This window comes from Perognathus longimembris, chromosome 14 (genome assembly GCF_023159225.1).
Source record: "Perognathus longimembris pacificus isolate PPM17 chromosome 14, ASM2315922v1, whole genome shotgun sequence".
Classification (NCBI taxonomy): Eukaryota; Metazoa; Chordata; class Mammalia; order Rodentia; family Heteromyidae; genus Perognathus; species Perognathus longimembris.
The window spans coordinates 2,297,343-2,314,969 of NC_063174.1; the positions used below are offsets into that span (position 1 = coordinate 2,297,343).

Here is a 17,627-nt window from a genome sequence, read left to right on the forward strand (position 1 = left end):
AGCACTCTACCACTTGAGCCAAACCACCACTTCTGGTTTTCTGGTGGTTAAATGGAAATAAGAGTCTTATGGACTTTCCTGCCCAGGCTGGCTTTGAACTGTGATCCTTAGATCTCAGCTTCCTGAGTAGCTAAGATTATAGGTGTGGGCCACTAGAACCCAACTTCAAGGTCATCTCTTAAGGTAAGAGATAGCACAAAGATACAAATGATTATGTCATTTCTCTAAAATTTCCTGCCAGGGATGGTACACAAGTAAACCAAAGATGCACCTTCTTACCTGTACATTTGCTCTCTTGATGGTCAAGATATACTTCCAGTATTGTGAGGCTGGATTAAGCAAAGGCCAGTTGTTGTTTTTTTTTTTTAGTTGCCTCAGTAAATGTCAGGCTGATCTGAAGTCATTACTCACAGATGAGAGTTCTAATGCCATGACACTCTTGCACTTGAGATTTCAAGACATGATTTTCATAACCCATTTTAAGTGAATTCTGGAGCACATCGCTAACTTCCTAAAGTAACTCTCTTAGGAAAGCACCATAGAACTGCATGTTGGCTAGATTGTTTCTCCTGAAGAAGAAGGTGTGTTTGATATTATCATCCTTCCTTAATGTTTTTCAACTACTCTTTTTATCTTTATATTTTTTAAATTTAATTTTATTGTGAAGGTGATGTACAGAGGGGTTACAGCGACATACGTAAGTTAGTGAGTACATTTCTTGTCAAACTGGTTAGCCCTCCCTCATTTCCCCCCCACTTTCCCTCCTCCTCAGTCCACCCCAAGTTCTACAGTTCATTCCCAACATACTGTCTTGTGAGTATCGCCATTGCATTGGTTCACCCTTCATCCTTTATCTCACTATTTTGTTGTTCCCCTCCCCTTCCCTAATTCAGATAAATGTATATACAATACCCAGTGACAACAGGGCATAAACCATAGGAAAGAGAAAACAGAAGAAAAAAGAAGCAATTTCACATTGTACCTTAAAGATAACAACGAAGCATTCAACTATTCTCTAAAATCACGTCTTTCCTTTTCCTTCCTTACAATTTCTTTTCTTTTTTTTTTTTTGGCCAGTCCTGGGCCTTGGACTTAGGGCCTGAGCACTGTCCCTGGCTTCTTTTTGCTCAAGGCTAGCACTCTGCCACTTGAGCCGCAGCGCCACTTCTGGCCATTTTCTGTATATGTGGTGCTGGGGAATTGAACCGAGGGCTTCATGTATACAAGGCAAGCGCTCTTGCCACTAGGCCATATCCCCAGCCCCTCTTTCCCTACAATTTCATACAACCAGTTGCCAAACTGTCCAGAAGGCTTTTCCAGGATTGAATGAATGACTTCAGACAGGAAAGAAGAGACATCTTGACACTTAATTCCCAGCCCTTTTTGAATGTCAGCCTATAAAGCATCCTGTACAAATCTCTCACCATGGAGGACTCTTCCCTTAGCCTGCCCATCACTGTACACAATCCCATTGTGTACAGATACCACATTTTCTGGATCCACTCTTCTTTAGTAGGGCATCTGGGCTGTTTCCATAACTTGGCTATTGTTAATAGTGCAGCAATGAACAAGAGCTTTATGGTATCTGGGCTTGTGATAGTCTATGTTGTTAGATGCCCAGGACTGGTATGGCTGGGTGGTAGGAAACATCTATGCTTAGTTTTTGAGAAGCCTCCAAACTGCTTTCCAGGGTGGTTGAACTAGTTTACATTCCCACCTTCGGTGCAATAGGATTCCTTTTCCCTGACTTCCCCACTAACATTTGTTGTTTGAATTCGTGATGTTGGTCAATCTAATTAGGGTGAGATGGAATCTCTGAGCTGTTTTGACTTATATTTCCTTTATAGCCAAGGATGATGAGCCTTTCCTTGTGTGTTTCTTTGCTATTTGTACCTCTTTTCCCAAGAAGTCTTTCCTTAGCTCCTTTGTCCCTTTGTCCATATAGTGATTGGTTTATTAGCTTTGTGAGGGGTAGTTTCTTGAGCTCCTTGTATATTTCGGATTAGGCTTTTATTGGATGTATTGCTGGTAAGATCTTCTCCCCGTCTGTTGGTTGGCTGTCTTTCTAGTTTAGCAACTATGATCTTTGCTGGGCAGGGTCTTTATTTTGTTGTAACCCCATTTGTTGAAGTACATGACAGTTCTTAACGCCTTCAAATCAATGTTTGGTGGACTTTGAATTTCAAACACATTGGAGCAGACAGTAAGTTGGATGGAACAGTGTCTAGACATTGTGGTGGAGTGAAGAGACTGAGATGGAAATCCAGCCAGGAGGATCTGATCAATGACTGTAAGCAGTGATGGTGGAGTGAGGCTGACGAAGCATGGCATAGAAGCAGGGAAGCGCCAAGCCCGGTGGAACGGTGCTCAGCACAACCCACAGTCTTCCTAGGTCTCTCCTCTTCTTGGGAGAGTGTCGGGTCCATGAATGCATGAAACCCATCACTTTTCATAGCAGAGACAGGCACTGAGGTGACAATATAGACTGTAAATTCTTTTCTGGCTTACCAAGATGACCCGATTTTGTATAGACGGAAGAAGAAAGAGGCGTTATTTCCTTCCTTAGGATGGCAGTGGAGGTAAGGGTGGTCTTGTTACGTGAACTCTTCTAGGTACAAGACTCAGAAATTTGGAGACTGCTTTGAGGAAACTTCAAGAAATACGGGGACTGTATGGACAGTGGCCTGAGAGTTGAGCCATCTGGCATTTACCTGACACGATTCTCTGGAGTGTGTCCCCATCTGGGGCTACCACAGCCTTAAGACCCCAGGAACCAAGCAGTGCTCAGCACCTAAGGAAGCCCCCCAATGCATGTGAAGTAATGCATTTGTTAATCAGCTCTGAGTAGCCATTCCACAAATGAAACAGATTGCAAAGTATGCTGTCAACTGTATACACATATGTGCATGAAATTGAAAATAAAACAATTAAAGTCCTGGAGACTAAAGCCCCAAAGAGGTTCTGAGAACACACACACACACACACACACACACACACATACACACCCCAACACACATACATAATTTTATGAAGTAAAAGCTTCAGTAGCTCATACCTGTCATCCTAGCGACCCTGTAAGCTAAAATCTGGAGCCATGCAGTTTGTGGCAAGTCCAGACAAGAAAAGTTCATCAGATTCCACCTCCAAAATCACCAGCAAAAAGTTCAGCTGGAAGCACGGGTCAAGTGTAGAACGTCAGCTGAGTAAGCAAGCCAGGCAAGCATGAGTACCTAAGTCTAATTCTATTATTAACAAAAGAAAGAAAAAAAGGAAAAAATACTGTGAAAGAAACGACGGTTGAAAGCTTCCTAAATGCGGTAGAAGACATAAACTTAAAGAGCCAAGGAGCTCAGTAAATCCCAAACAGAGTAAACACACAGCCATTTCACTTAGCCACCTCTATAATGGAACTGTCAAAAAGCAAAGGCAACGGCACCTCCTCTTGAGAGTAGGCACCGAAAAACGAAGCCTTGGATGCGGAGGAGAAATGACACCAGGACTGTAACTCTCCACCAGAAAACACCGAGGCAGGAAAGCAGGGCGTCACGGTGAACAACGCCTCACCGAAGCGTGCAGAGCTTGCACAGAGAAAGGGCGTGCGGTGACTGGTTCCCAGTGCACAGGGCAGGGGCTCATGCAGGATGCTAAGCTGCCGTCCGGTTCTGCTTTTCTGGGGTGTCGTCCACTGTCTTGTCCTGCAGAGCTTTAATAACAAGCGGGGACACTGATTCCACCCAACAGTGCTAACGCAGTCAACGCGAGCACCGACCTGCTGCCTTTTCTTTCCTTACATTCACCCGTGCTTTCTCCTGATACACTTTTGTTTGTTTGTGTGCCTTTCGGCTCTGCTCCTCTCCGACTCATTTTCTTATGGAATTGTGATTTTTATCGTGAGTGCCTTTCCTTTCGGGCCCCGGTGTGAAGCCATTTCACCCCTCCGGCAGCCTGGGAGAAGTTTCCATTTTTGGTTTCTCTCTTGCTTCAGTTATTCTTTTGTTACTCCCCTTTCATATTATTTTTATTTTCCCTTCAGATTTTAGCTTGAGTCATGAGGCAATCATGGGAACACTTTCTTCTTTGTAGAATACTTTCTTTCCCTGGGGAGGTTGGGGACACACAAAATATTTCCCCGGTATTAATAGGAATATGATTGGCAAAGAAAAACCACACAATCTAGACAGTTAATGGAGGAGAATAATAAATTAGTGGTCAGCATGGCTACAATATATGATTCTGAACATCTTAGAGGAAATGTGCTTGCTTTGGAGACAAGCTTTTATGGAAGTAGTAGAGAGGATACTTAACTCTCACAATGCTGTGAATCTCTTTCCAGCCCATCAAAAAGAGTAACATGCAATACAGACTTGACTTCAGAAGCGAGATTAGTGTGTTTTGTTTCACAGTGCAATGTATTTTTGTCAAATTCTCCAATGATCTATGTTCTAAATATACATGTTTGTTTTTGGGAAATAAAAAAATCCATGTAACACATGTCTTTTAACTAGGTTACTTAAAATATTTTATTATCTTTAGGTATTAGAAGAAAGGAATTGCTATTTAACAAAGCAGTTTATGACTGTAACGCATCATTATCATTGTGACCCCTTTCATCATTACCATCGCTAAAACATGTAATTTTCATCTATAAGGAACACGCTCTGCTTTCCAACTCCCATCTTTTTATCTTTATTTTTATTCTCGCCAGTTCTGCATCTTGCATTCCGGGCCTGCGTGTTGTCCCTAAGCTTTTGTGACTCAAGGCGAGGCTAGTTTTCTACCACATGAACCAGGGCTCCAGTTCCATCTTTTTTGGTTAGTTGGGGATGAGGGTCTCATGGGCTTTTTGGCCTGGCTGGCTTCAAACCACAATCCCGAGTAGCGAGGATTACAGGTGTGAGCCATGGTCGCCGGCTTTGCAACTCTTAGAGCAGTTTGTTCCAAGGGACTGGCCATGGCACGGTTCAAATCCTAACAGGAAACAATTCAAGTGTGGCTGGTTTTCAATCACACCATTTATTTATTTATAGGATATTTAGGAAGAATTACGGACTTGAATATTTTAGACTTAGACATCACTGGTTGTTTTTTAGTGTGCTTATGACCAGCTGGGTAAGATATTTTGTCTGTAATGATTTTTGAACAGAGAATGAAGAAAACTTTCATTCTTTTTATAAGAAGTCTTTAGAGAAGGATACACATCTGTAAGCTAGTTGATGCTTCTAGTTGTATATTTTTAAATGTGCAAATTAGTGAACTGTGACCAACAATAGATTCTTCTGTTTTAGAGTGATGTTAACATTTATGAAAAGTGAGAAATATGTATTAATGTTATCAGACCCCTGACATGAGTCCCTGCATTGTATCTGGTTGGAACAAAACAGAATAACTGAATAATGGAATACGATCATGTAGTAAAAAGGAATGTAGGTTTTTTTTTTTTTGTTTTTTTTTTGGCCAATCCTGGGCCTTGGACTCAGGGCCTGAGCACTGTCCCTGGCTTCTTCCCGCTCAAGGCTAGCACTCTGCCACTTGAGCCACAGCGCCACTTCTGGCCGTTTTCTGTATATGTGGTGCTGGGGAATTGAACCTAGGGCCTCGTGTATCCGAGGCAGGCACTTTTGCCACTAGGCTATATCCCCAGCCCAGGAATGTAGGTTTTTGAGCGGATGTAAGATTTGTAGGACTGAGAGTAATATATTCGGATGTAGTTAATAACTGCATGGGGTGGTTAGCCATTAAAAGGCGGGAGGGGTCCAAATGTGGATAAAGAAGATTTGTGTGTGTGTGTGTGTGTGTGTGTGTGTGTGTGTGTGTGTGCGCCAGTCCCAGGGCTCACGAAACAGGGCCTGGACGCTTTTTCGCTTAAGGCTGCTAGGTCGAAGCTCTACTTCTGCCTTTTTGGTAGTTAATGGGGGATAAGTGTCACAAAAGACTACTGCTCAATCTGTCTTTGAAGTGGGATTCTCTGGTCTCAGCCTCCTGGGTAGCTAGGACTACAGGAGTGAGCCACAATACCAGGCTTGTGTAGGGTTTTTAATACCTGCAGGTTGGCCGAATTTCTAAGAAAACAAGGAGGAAGAGCTCATGACAAATATTGGGTTCATTATCAAGTGTCCATGCACAGACTAGGGTCTTATCAAGTTCCAAGGATATACAGAACTCTGTTGAACTGAGTGACTGGCTCATTTGAATTCATTATAATTGATTAGTGAATTTGAATCTAATTGATTAGTTGAATAAAACTCTCACATACAAAAACCCACTTCTGAGGTGCTCTTATTTTATGTCTTGCATTAATTTTTTTCAGATACCCTTCATTTCAGAATTTTACTTTATCACGTATATCACAGAATTTCAAGAATCCTCTCAGAGAAATTAAAAAAAATTCTATTTAGGAAGCGTTTCTTAATTCTATGTTTGGGGCTTTTATATACTTCATTCTGGAAATCTGACTGCACAGACCTTTAAGTTGGTGTTGAGTACAGAGGTGTTGCCGTTTAACACAGCGGTTTATGAACACACTGTGTCTTTCTTGATCAGTGTCACCCTTTCAACATTCTCACCATCCTTCCCCCGCCCCCATCACTCTCCTTTCTAAGGGAATTGCACTATTTGAGATCTCCTTTGCATCTACCATAGTTCAGTTAATACATTTTGATATACTTGCGTGTTACTTACAAGTTAACAAACTAAATCTAGCTTCCACTTATAAGGGAAAGCATGCAAGCTTTGTCTCTCTGGGCCTGACTTATTTTGCTTAGCAATTTTTTTCCCCCCAGACTATTCCATTTCCTGGTAAATGGTAAAATACAGTTCTAATCATTCATGTATAAACTGTAATTTGATCAAATGCCTTCTCTGTATTTCTTTCCAAAAAAGTATTAATGTTCCATTTATTTCCTTGAACCTTATGCTGTTAAGTTGCAATTGAAATGTGAAGATGTCTTGTCACATCTCCTTTGACCATGAACAATTCTGGTTTTTAAGAATATGAAGCTTTCTCTTTAAATAATTCTGAGCTCTTCTGTATGATGAGGATTGAAGCTTTTATCACTTTCACTATAGAGAGAACTGCACGTGTACTAAACACCTATCTTTATAGGGCATTGCAAGGGTACTGCAAGGGCCATACAAAAACCTATTCTCCAGCCACATGTTTCTTATAAACACCCCTAATTATTTGCCCGTGTGACATATCACCTCGAATTATTTGCCACTTCAAACCTGCTATAGAAAACGTGTGCTTAATTAGTTGCATATGGGATCAAGTATAGGCAAATAGCATTTGCTTTTAGAAATGAGAAGAGAGTATTTTATTAGTGCCTTTTATTTGCTTTCATAAGAAAATCAGAGTGATTGAGAGAAGTGCATTGCCTCAAAAGGCAGAATTGCGCTGCTGCAAAAATTTAATTAAGCATACAAGTGCCATGAGATACAATAGAACATGTTAAGCAAGTAGATTGGAATGGAGTTTCGTGTGATAAACAGGATACTAAATGTGTTTCAAAGTGAGGCTCAGACAGAAAAGGAACTGCCCCCACTAGAATCTATTTTTAATTAGCACTCTACTTTTGGTTCACTTGTAAAGGAGTTAATAAGGATATTTAAATCTATGAATTTAATCTTGCTCTTCTGTCCTCTTTATGAGCCAGCAAATTGTTACCAAGTGAAAAACACATGCTGAAGGTTGTTTTCAAGTTCTTGCTTCCATTTATAAGGACTTTACGGCTCAATGAAACAAAACATGGTCTAGGTAAGCTGTTAGACCACGAACTCTCACCATAGCCATCTTGACGTTCTAGGGATTGTTTCTGAAATTGTTAGTGGCATTTTGGTTTGTCACAATGACTGGCGGTTCTTACTGTTGTCTGACAGGCAGAACTAATATGCTGGTCATCATGACAGTTTTACAATGGGTATCATTTTTCTCGAATACTGCATTGCCTGAGTCCTGAATATTCTTTTTTTATTTTTTTAATTTATTAATTAAAATTTTTTTGACAAGGTGTTGTGCAAAAGGGGTACAGTTACATAGTAGGGCAGTGTGTACATTTCCTGAGATATCTTACACCCTGTTTTTCTTTCCCTTCCCTAGATCAGGTAGACATATATACAATACGCAGTGTACCAAAAACATATACAGTAGCCACGTCTGAATATTCTATTGGTTATCTGCATTAGTAAACTCCCTTATAATTGTTTTTATAAAAATTAATTCATTTTATATAATTTTTTCAGAGCTCCAATATACACTTAATATTTGAGAAATCTATTGAACTGCATGTGAGAAGCAAAATGTGTATTTTTAAAAATACCACCAATTGGAATGCCTCCTGCTTATAGTAGATATTTCAGTAACAAACTATAGAAAAGAGTCCTGAAAGTATAGACTTAGGTGGCAATCCATCATTCTTTCCAGTCTTCAAACTGCTAGGAGGGCTTGAACTCAGGGAGTCAGGCTCTTGCTTAGCTTTTTACCACTTGAACCACATGGCCACTTTCAGCATTGTACTGGTTAACTGGAGATAGGAATCTCTCTGATTTGTCTACCTGGGGTTTTGAATCACAATTGTCAGCTATCAGCCTTTGTAGTACTTTGGATTTACAGGTAAGAGCCACAAGCACCTGGCAGAACAACTCATCGCTGCACATTTACGATTATTATACATCCATTCACTTATGGTGATTCTGTACAGTACAGAATCCTGACTACTATATTAAGTAAGCCTCCTAGGCTTGGAGCGTAGTTCTGCCTGAGAACGTATAACTAAAAATACAAATTACATTTATTGCACGCTGTTTTTAAATTTAACATTTATTTACACATTGCTAAACAGGCCTTTGTTGGAACAGGAAGACTATCGTGTTGAACTTAAAAGAAGGCAAGCTCTACAACTAGCTAGAAGAGAGAAGAGAGTCTCAGAACAAATTGTTTGGTATCCCCACTTTTGGACCCACCCATCTTGCCCCACGATTGAATTCGGTTCTGGTAGAAATGTTTTGCTTTACTTTTCTAGCCACCACCAGAGGTGGTAATCTGATCACCACGGTGAGGCAGTCTACGCTGCTAGGATCTGCATAGGCCTAGGTTCATTTTGGAACAAGTCCCACAATCCTTTTCCTACGGTCAGGTTAGGAAATGAGGGAAAGGCTCATGTTTAGAGAAGATGGGGACTTTCCCTGCGGTGCCAGTGGTTTAGTGCAAGTGTGAATTCATTCAAGGCATTTCTCGTTTGTAAGACTGAGTACATGGCTTCATGAACTGATAGCGCCTGCTTTGGATCATCAATTGCGGGAAGCAAGAATATCCTTCCCAGGCAGCGGGTTTTCAATGCAGCATTATTTGCTTTATCAAGGATGTTTCTTATTAAAATAAGGCCACAGAGCATGTACTAATGTTTTAGTTCATAGATTTTCTTGGGAAGTGCCTAGCTAAAACTTATCTTTGAAAATAATTTATGAAGGCTTCTGAACTGGAAAATGTAAGAATGTTTTAAAGATATGGATAATAAAATATACTTCTTGAAAGTTAACTACTAGGAGATATTTTGGGTTTTCACAGCATTCAAACATACTTGAAGATATATATATATATATATCTATATATATGCATATATATGCATACAGTGTTTTCAGAAAGCAGAGAAGAAATGCAAGAGTTTCTTTTTTCAGAAAAGTGTTTTATAATAGATTGTAGTATTAAAACTAGAATTCTCACTGGGAATGTGGCTTCATGGTAGAATGCTTGCTTAGCATGCATGAAGCCCTGGGCTCAATTCCTCCGTGCCACAGAAACAAAAAAAGAAAAATAGAATACTCAAGACATTTAGATGATGTGATTCTGAGACTCATGGGTCTGTTACTAGTTTGATTTAATCATATCACAATGTATACATAAAACAAGTCTGTCTCAGAAAGACAAGTACTACATGTTCTCTCTCACTTGTAGAAAAAAGTTTATAAATAAAAAAGTGGGGAACCATTAAGGGTGTGGATGAAGAAGAAAAAAAATGAGGGATGAGAAACAAAGAGGATGAATGTGATCAATGTGAATTACACCTGTATATGGAAATGGCACAATGAGGCCCATTTCTGAAATGAACATCTGCTAATCAATCATTACTTACTATACTTATAAATTTTGTTAAATGAGTAGGTTGTAGCTCCTTTTACCACAGGGGCAAAATAAATATATTATAATTTATCTATCTTATAACCCCATCTTGAAAAATGTAAATATATACAATCCAATTTATTTATGATAGTATATCATGCTGGGTATTGGCGGCTCACGCCTGTCATCCTATCTGTTCAGGAGGCTGAGATCTGAGGATCACTGTTCAAAGCCAACCTGGAAGGAACGTCTGTGAGTCTCATGTCCAATAGTCACAGAAAAAGTCACAAGTTGTGCGGTAGCTCAAGTGGTAGAGTGCTAGCTCCTAAGACAAAGGAGCTTTGGGACAGTACCCAGGCCCAAGAGTTCAAGGCCCGGGACTGACAAAAAAAAAAAGTGAGAATAAAGGTTGATTTACAAATTTGATTAAGAAAAGAATTCCAATGACTTCACCAAAATGTCTTAGAAAAAAAGTCAGCATAGCTGCAAGATTCAAACCCAACATATAAACTTGGTAGCATTCTATATACTAATAGCAACCTAGCTAAAAAAAATAAATTAAGGAAACAATTCCATTTTTAATAGCCATAAAATATAATAAAATATCTGAGGATGAAAGTTAACAAAAATGGGACCAAAAAATGTAATCAAAACTATTAGAAAATTGAAGGGGTACATGGGGGAGACATCTTGGGTTCATAGATGTGAAGACCCTAATATATAAAAAGACCGAAGTCTTTTTTATAGTTCTGGTGTGATGTCAATGATTTTCTTCATGAAACAAACAGACAAACAAAAACTCCTAAAATTTATATGAACAACACACACGCACAACCCCCTGAAAATCTAAATCAATCTTGACCAAAAAGACTAAAATCGGATGCATTATGATACTTGAACTTGAAATATACTACACAGCTACAGTAATTAAAACAGATATTTACATATGCGCAAACATGTTATCAATGGGACCGAATAGACAAATCTACAAATAAATCTAAGCACCTATAGACAACTGGTCTTTGACCACACAACATACCTTACAGAAAGGACAGCCTTTCCAACAAATGGGGCTGGAAAATTGAACATTCAAATATAGAAGAATGAAAGAATTATTAAAAAAATCTTCAGGTACAAAAAGTTAACCCACAATTGACTGCAGTTCTAACAGTAAGACCAGGAGCTATAAAGCCATTAGAAGAAAACAGAAAATGCTTTAGCTCATTGAGGTTGGCAGAGTATTCGGTAAGAAACTAAAACACGGAAAACAAAAGCAAAAGGAGATAAATGGAATTACGCCACAGAGACGGCTTCTCTATAGCAAAGGAAACAATGCTTCAACCACGGAGAAAATTGTAGAATTGAAGAACATATTTGCAAATTATACATCTGATGAGAATATTATCTACCGTAGATAAGGAATTCAAAGTTTGATGTCAAAATAAAACAATAACAACAAACACTCACCAGCACCAATGAAATCCCATAAGACAGTAACAACAACACATCAAATAATTTGATTTTAAAATAGGCAGTAGACACAAATACAGAATTCTCTACAGAAAACATGCCAATATCACCAATCACCAGGGAAATGAGAATCAAAGTCACAGTGACATATTATATCATTCCTGATAGAATGCCTATTTCAGTAATGATGAAAAGATAACCACATGTGGAGAAAATGAACCCCTTGCCCGCTATTGGTAGGCGTGCAAATTGGTTAACAATCACATGGCAGGCAGTATTTGAGCTCTTCCCTCCAAAAAACAAACTAGAAGTATCATATGCCCCAGCAATCTCTCCAGCCGGTGTGTCTATCGAAGTGAAATAAAAGCAGGATGTTGAAGTGACACCCATAGTTCCACTTTCATTGCAGCTCTATTTACAGTAGCCCCACTGTGAAACAAACTGAACCCCCATCAGATGACGAATGGGTAGTAGAAGCACTGCATATACATGCAATGACACGTTACTCAGCCAGAAAAAGCCATACAATTCTGCCATTTGTGACATGGATGAACTAGAGGTTATGGTGATAAGTGAAGTAAGGCCGATACTGAAAGGTAGATCCCATAGGACTTCCCTTATGTGTGAAGTCTTCAAAATGAGAATGTTCTCACAGAAGTTGAAAGTAGAATCATGTTTGCCAGAGGGTAGTGGCATCAGAGAAAGGCAGGATGGGAAAAAGTAGATGAATAGGTATTAAATTATAACTCCATAGAAGTACAAAGCTCTGGTGTGTTACTGTAGAAGGCCTATTGGTAATGATAATGGACTAAACACACATATGTGTTTATGTAGACATACATATACATACACATATACATGTATTACTGGAGCTTGAATCTAGGGTCTTGGATTTGCTAGCCAACCACCTACTGGTTGAATCACACCTCCAGCTCATTTCATCTTCACATTAGTCTTTAGATTAGGTCTTAAAATTTTGCCTGGTGTCAGCCTTGACCAAGAACCCTCTACACATGCTTCCTATATAGCAAGGATTATTGACATGAACCGTGATGGCCAGGTAGTTCTTGTTGAAGTGATGACGTACTAAATGACTGCCTAGGCTGGCCCCCAAATATGATCTTTCTGAACTTTGCCTCTCATGTAGCTGGGAATCTAAGTATAAATCACTGTGTTTGGATGTGCCATGTGCATGCATGCATGAGTGTCTATGTATATGGATACACACATACATGTAATACATCTATGTAAATACATCTGTGTGTATATGTATATACACACATATATATTTGTGTGTATATGTATATACATATATATGCATATGCCGATACACACACATATGTAAAATCCGTCCTTGTGCCTGACCTCAAGGCCTGGACACTGTCCTTGAGCTATTTTTGCTCAAGGCTAGAGCTTCAGCCACAGTTCCACTTCTGGACTTTTTGTGGTTCACTAGAGTCTCATGCACTTTCCTACCTGGGCTGGCCTTGAATTGTGATTCTCAGATCTCAGTCTCTGAGTAGGTAGGATTTCAGGTGTCAGCCACTAGCACCTGGTACATACGTATGTATGCTTATGTATGTACACATATATCTATGTCGAAAGAGATTGCCATGCAACATGTTAATTTATGAGTACAATGTGTCTTGAGTAATGTTATCCCTTCCATCATTTGTACATGAACAATATTTTTAAAAGGAGGAAAAAACATTTTGAACAGATGTTGTCATCATAAATAATAAATGTTTGAAGGCAGATATATAGACAGATAGATTCATTTACCTTGATTGAAACTTGATATATCAAAATATAACATTGCACCTATAACTTGTACAGCTTTCGTGTAGCAGTTAAAAGCTATAGAAATTCGCAGTGATGCCAATCTTTTCTACACAAGACATCCCAACTTAACTCTTTGCAATGTCACGAGAGCTTGGTTTTGATCAGCTGCACTAGGTTCTGGCTTCATTTCCCTGTCTAGAGCAATAGAAGAGGATGTGAGGTCAAGTCGGGGCAGGATGGACCAGAAGGGCCCTCACAAGTCATGCCAGGATCAAGAACAGATGATCCCACAGGAAACACAGAGAACACACTGTAGGAGGTATAGCCAAGGCACCAGTCTGCAAGGAGCTAGTTAATGGGAGACCCAAGCTTAGTGGCACTGATGCCAACTGGGGCGTTTATGCATTTATGGGTTTGTCTTTATTGCCACAGTGAATGACAGAGGGGTTAGGGTTTCATACATAAGGCAGTGAGTACATTTCTTATCCATCTTGTTACCTCCTCCCTCATTTTTCCCCTGCTTCCTTCCTCCCTCTTTCCCTCTCTCCCCCATGAATTGTGCATCTGGTTTACACCATATAGTTTTGTAAGTATTGCTGTTGCATTGGCTTGTCTTTTTATCCTTTGTCTCTTGATTTTGATATTCCCTTTCCCTTCCCTAGTTCCAATACACGTATACACAATATCCAGGGTACTAAAATCAGTTCCAGTGATATCAGGGGTAAAACCACAGGGAAGAAAGACCCAAGAAAAAGGGCATCATTTCACATAGCATGTTGAAAAAGGGGCTGCTACTTAACGAAGCAGTTTATGAATCCAGTGCTTCTGATCAATGTCACTCCTTCCAACCTTCTCGCCTAGCCCTCTCTACACACCGTTCCCCATTCTTCTCAAGTCTGCAGGATGCACCTTGTGTTCTCGACGGTACCGTCCCCGTCTTCTCTTCTTCATTCATTCTCCTTTCTCCCCTTGACCCCACCCTACCCCAGCTGAGTACCTGCTTCCTGGTGTTTTCTTTTGCTGAACTTTGTCTTTACTTTTCTAAGGAATGATACTATTTGAGCTCTTCCTTGAATCTACCATGTGGAATTGTGTGTGTGTACGTGTGTGTATGAATAATACTTAAGAATCAACAGTATGTGTGTGAATAATACTTGAGAAAAAAGGATCTATAAACTGCATATGCAATGTGATCTGGATTTTATACACACAGACTTACATGTGGACATATACACATATATGTGTATATGTGTGAGGCACAGACTCACATACACAAACTCAAACAGCCACACCCAGGCACATACACACACCTCTCACACGCACACACACGCACACACACACACAGAAGGATGCACATACAGGCAATTAGCAGAAAAACAGAAAATCATCTCTAGATGATTTTATGGTTCATTTTCATGGTTTTTTTCTGTGTATTATTCCCCTAGGAGCATACATTATTTCTGAAATCATGAATTTAAAGCTCCAATCCATGGATGCTGAAATTCCTAACATTTTGCGGCACGCATATTTTTGTGAATTTAAGAGGATGAACTAGTGAAACATATTGAGATAAGTGGAAATTTGATTATGGATCAAAAGAAAAAATATAGCGGTAGTAAGTGAAGTAACTGATAAAAGTATGCTTTTATGAGAGAGAAAATATCCCTGGTTCATTTAATGGGGATTTAGTAACACGAAGGCTTTCAGAGGCGGGAAGGGACCTGTGTATATAAGCACGCGAGTCACGGTGATTTACTGCTTAAATCAAGGCTACCGGAAGAACCTGTGGTTCATTTATGCCCTGCTTTTATCCGAGGTAAGGGAGGCAGTTTATAAGGTTACATAAAGTGAAGCCACTCTCGAATAACGTGTAAGTAATAGCACAAACATTCGAGGTAGTTGACACACAATGTGACTCGGTTTGATGTAATAGCTAGAAGCACGGATATGAGTGGTGGATGGAGGAATAGGAGCAGCTTTCATAGGAAGGAGCATTTTTATTCTTCCATACCATTTTACCGAATATTAGCTCTGGTAATCCTGACACAATACGGTACACAATGGTCCTAAAATCTTGCCTTAAAAAGGTAGTACTTTCCTTTAAATCATGTAGGTAGCAATTTGCTCATAAAAGGAAACAATTTTTTTAAACTACAGAAAATGGACATAGAAATAATTTAAATTTTCACCATGAAAGAAAATAATGAAAATTCAGAATTTGAGAAAATTTATCAGTCCAAATTTAATAGCAAGGAATGTTTTTCTATTCTTTCAGGGATGTGTTTTCAAAGTGGCTAAATAAGTCAAGTTGTTACTCCGGTTATATTTTTATGCAATCCCTTTGGGTGCTAGATAATTTTTAGTTTCTTTCTCTCTCTCTTCTTTCTTAAACTCACTTTTTAGAAAATAACCGCTGTTGCTCTGTTTAAAAGACATTGTGAAATTGAGGTCATTATGTCAGTCATTTTGGTGGGTAGTTTTAAAAACTGATCGTTGAAAGGAAGACCCAATCTCTGCTCCTGAATTTCCAGTCTCAGGCAGTAGGAGATTCGGATCTGCCACAGTAACAAGCAATTCCACAGCCCTCGGCTTTCAATGAGCAAAGCTCGATTCTTGCTTACACTGCACTGTGTTTAGAGTCTGGCTCACAGAAGTTTCCAGAACAAAGACAGGACAAGGGGAATACCTAGTGTGTGCTGTATTCGCTTACATGTTGGTCACTGAGATGAGGCCACCAGAGGAGAACCAAGAGAACTGAAGGTGATTCTTCTTGTGAGTTCTAGAAGCCTCAGGCCTGGGCCATGGGGCAGGCCTCCAAAGACTGATGTCAGGCAATGTCCAGATGATTACAAGAGGGCAGGGAAGGTCTCGACCACAGGGGAGCTGGCAGTATCTCAGGGGAAAGGCAAGGCAGGGCAAGGTAACCAGTCTGAGTTTCTCTGGTGTGGGTCGGAGTGGCAAATCCCCAGGCTGCCGGGTGCCTTGTGCCCGGCCTCGCCATGATTCACGCAAAGGAGTTCTGCTTCCTGTGGGGTGTGAGGCAGCTTGCTTAGCTTGGGTTTCTGTGGATTGGTGAGTGTGTATATTAAAACATACACCTGAGCCCTTTGCAGTCTCTAAGAATCGATCTGAGAGGTCTTTACGATGTCAAACATCATATAAAATAAAAACATGGATAGGGGTGTGTGCATCTGGCTGTGTTTGTGAGAACAATGTAGTGAAACAAGTAGTGCTTGCAAGGGACTCGTATTATTTCACCCCGAAAGGGACCACGCTCTTTATTCTGTTCTCCTTTCTGCGGTGGAACCAAGATACAAGGCTGCATTAGTTGAAGGGAGTAGTGTGGTAACCGCGTTGTGTTTGTGGATGTTAATAACAGCACTGAGTTTGTCACAGAAGGAGAATTGGGTCGGAGGCAGGGGTTTGAGCCTGGGCCCTTGTGGTTTTACTGTGCAGGGGAACCTATTGCTTCAGTTAGACGGCTCCCATAAGCCCTGACAAGCTCGACTCATGGTGTCCCTACCCGCTATCCTAGAGAATGCCCTACGTATTCTTGGGGCGTGTGTAGAGCAATTTTGGAATGGAATTCCGCCCGTGTTTGGTAGGTCTATTCGCTACAATGTTTTTATTCCAGTATTCTATTACTTTATTGATATTCTGTCTAGAATGTCTGACCGTCACAGGAAGTATGATATTCAAGTCTCTATTACTAGAAGACTGTACATCATCTTTCAGCTTTGTCACTCTGACTATTGGTGCGTTATGTTTATAACCATGATATCTCCAGATGAATTCACCCAATATAAAATGGTCCTTTTTTTTTTCTCGGTTGCAACAATTTTTGACTTAAAGGCCATTCTATGTGATTTCAGTATGGAACCTGTGTCCTTTCAGGATGCTGTAACGAAAATGCCACAGACTGTGTAAACAAAACCAATTTTTCCCCATAGTATTGTAACTATTGTCCTCGTGTCAAGCGGGGGGAAGCCAGACACAAGTCCATGGGAGTTGTGACAGTTTCTGTACAACAGATTCTTTTGATACACACTTCCAGAGTGACAATATAGAGATACAAGAAATGAGACTGATAGACGAATATTCGAAGCCTCTTGTAATTATTCTCTCTGTCTCTTGTCTCTCTATTTCTGCCCCTCTCTCTTCTTTCTCTGTTTCTCAATCTCTGTCTGTCTCTGGGCTAGACCCTCATGACCTTGTACTCACTCAGGACTCTACCATTTGTGTCCCGTATATCATACCCAGT

The 17,627-nt window shown here is 40.0% G+C and overlaps 1 pseudogene; it reads right to left on the reverse strand.

The window, feature by feature from the left end:
* Positions 1-8,316: 8,316 nt before the first annotated feature.
* Positions 8,317-8,393, reverse strand: LOC125363727 (annotated as a pseudogene).
* Between the last annotated feature and the right edge of the window lie 9,234 nt (positions 8,394-17,627).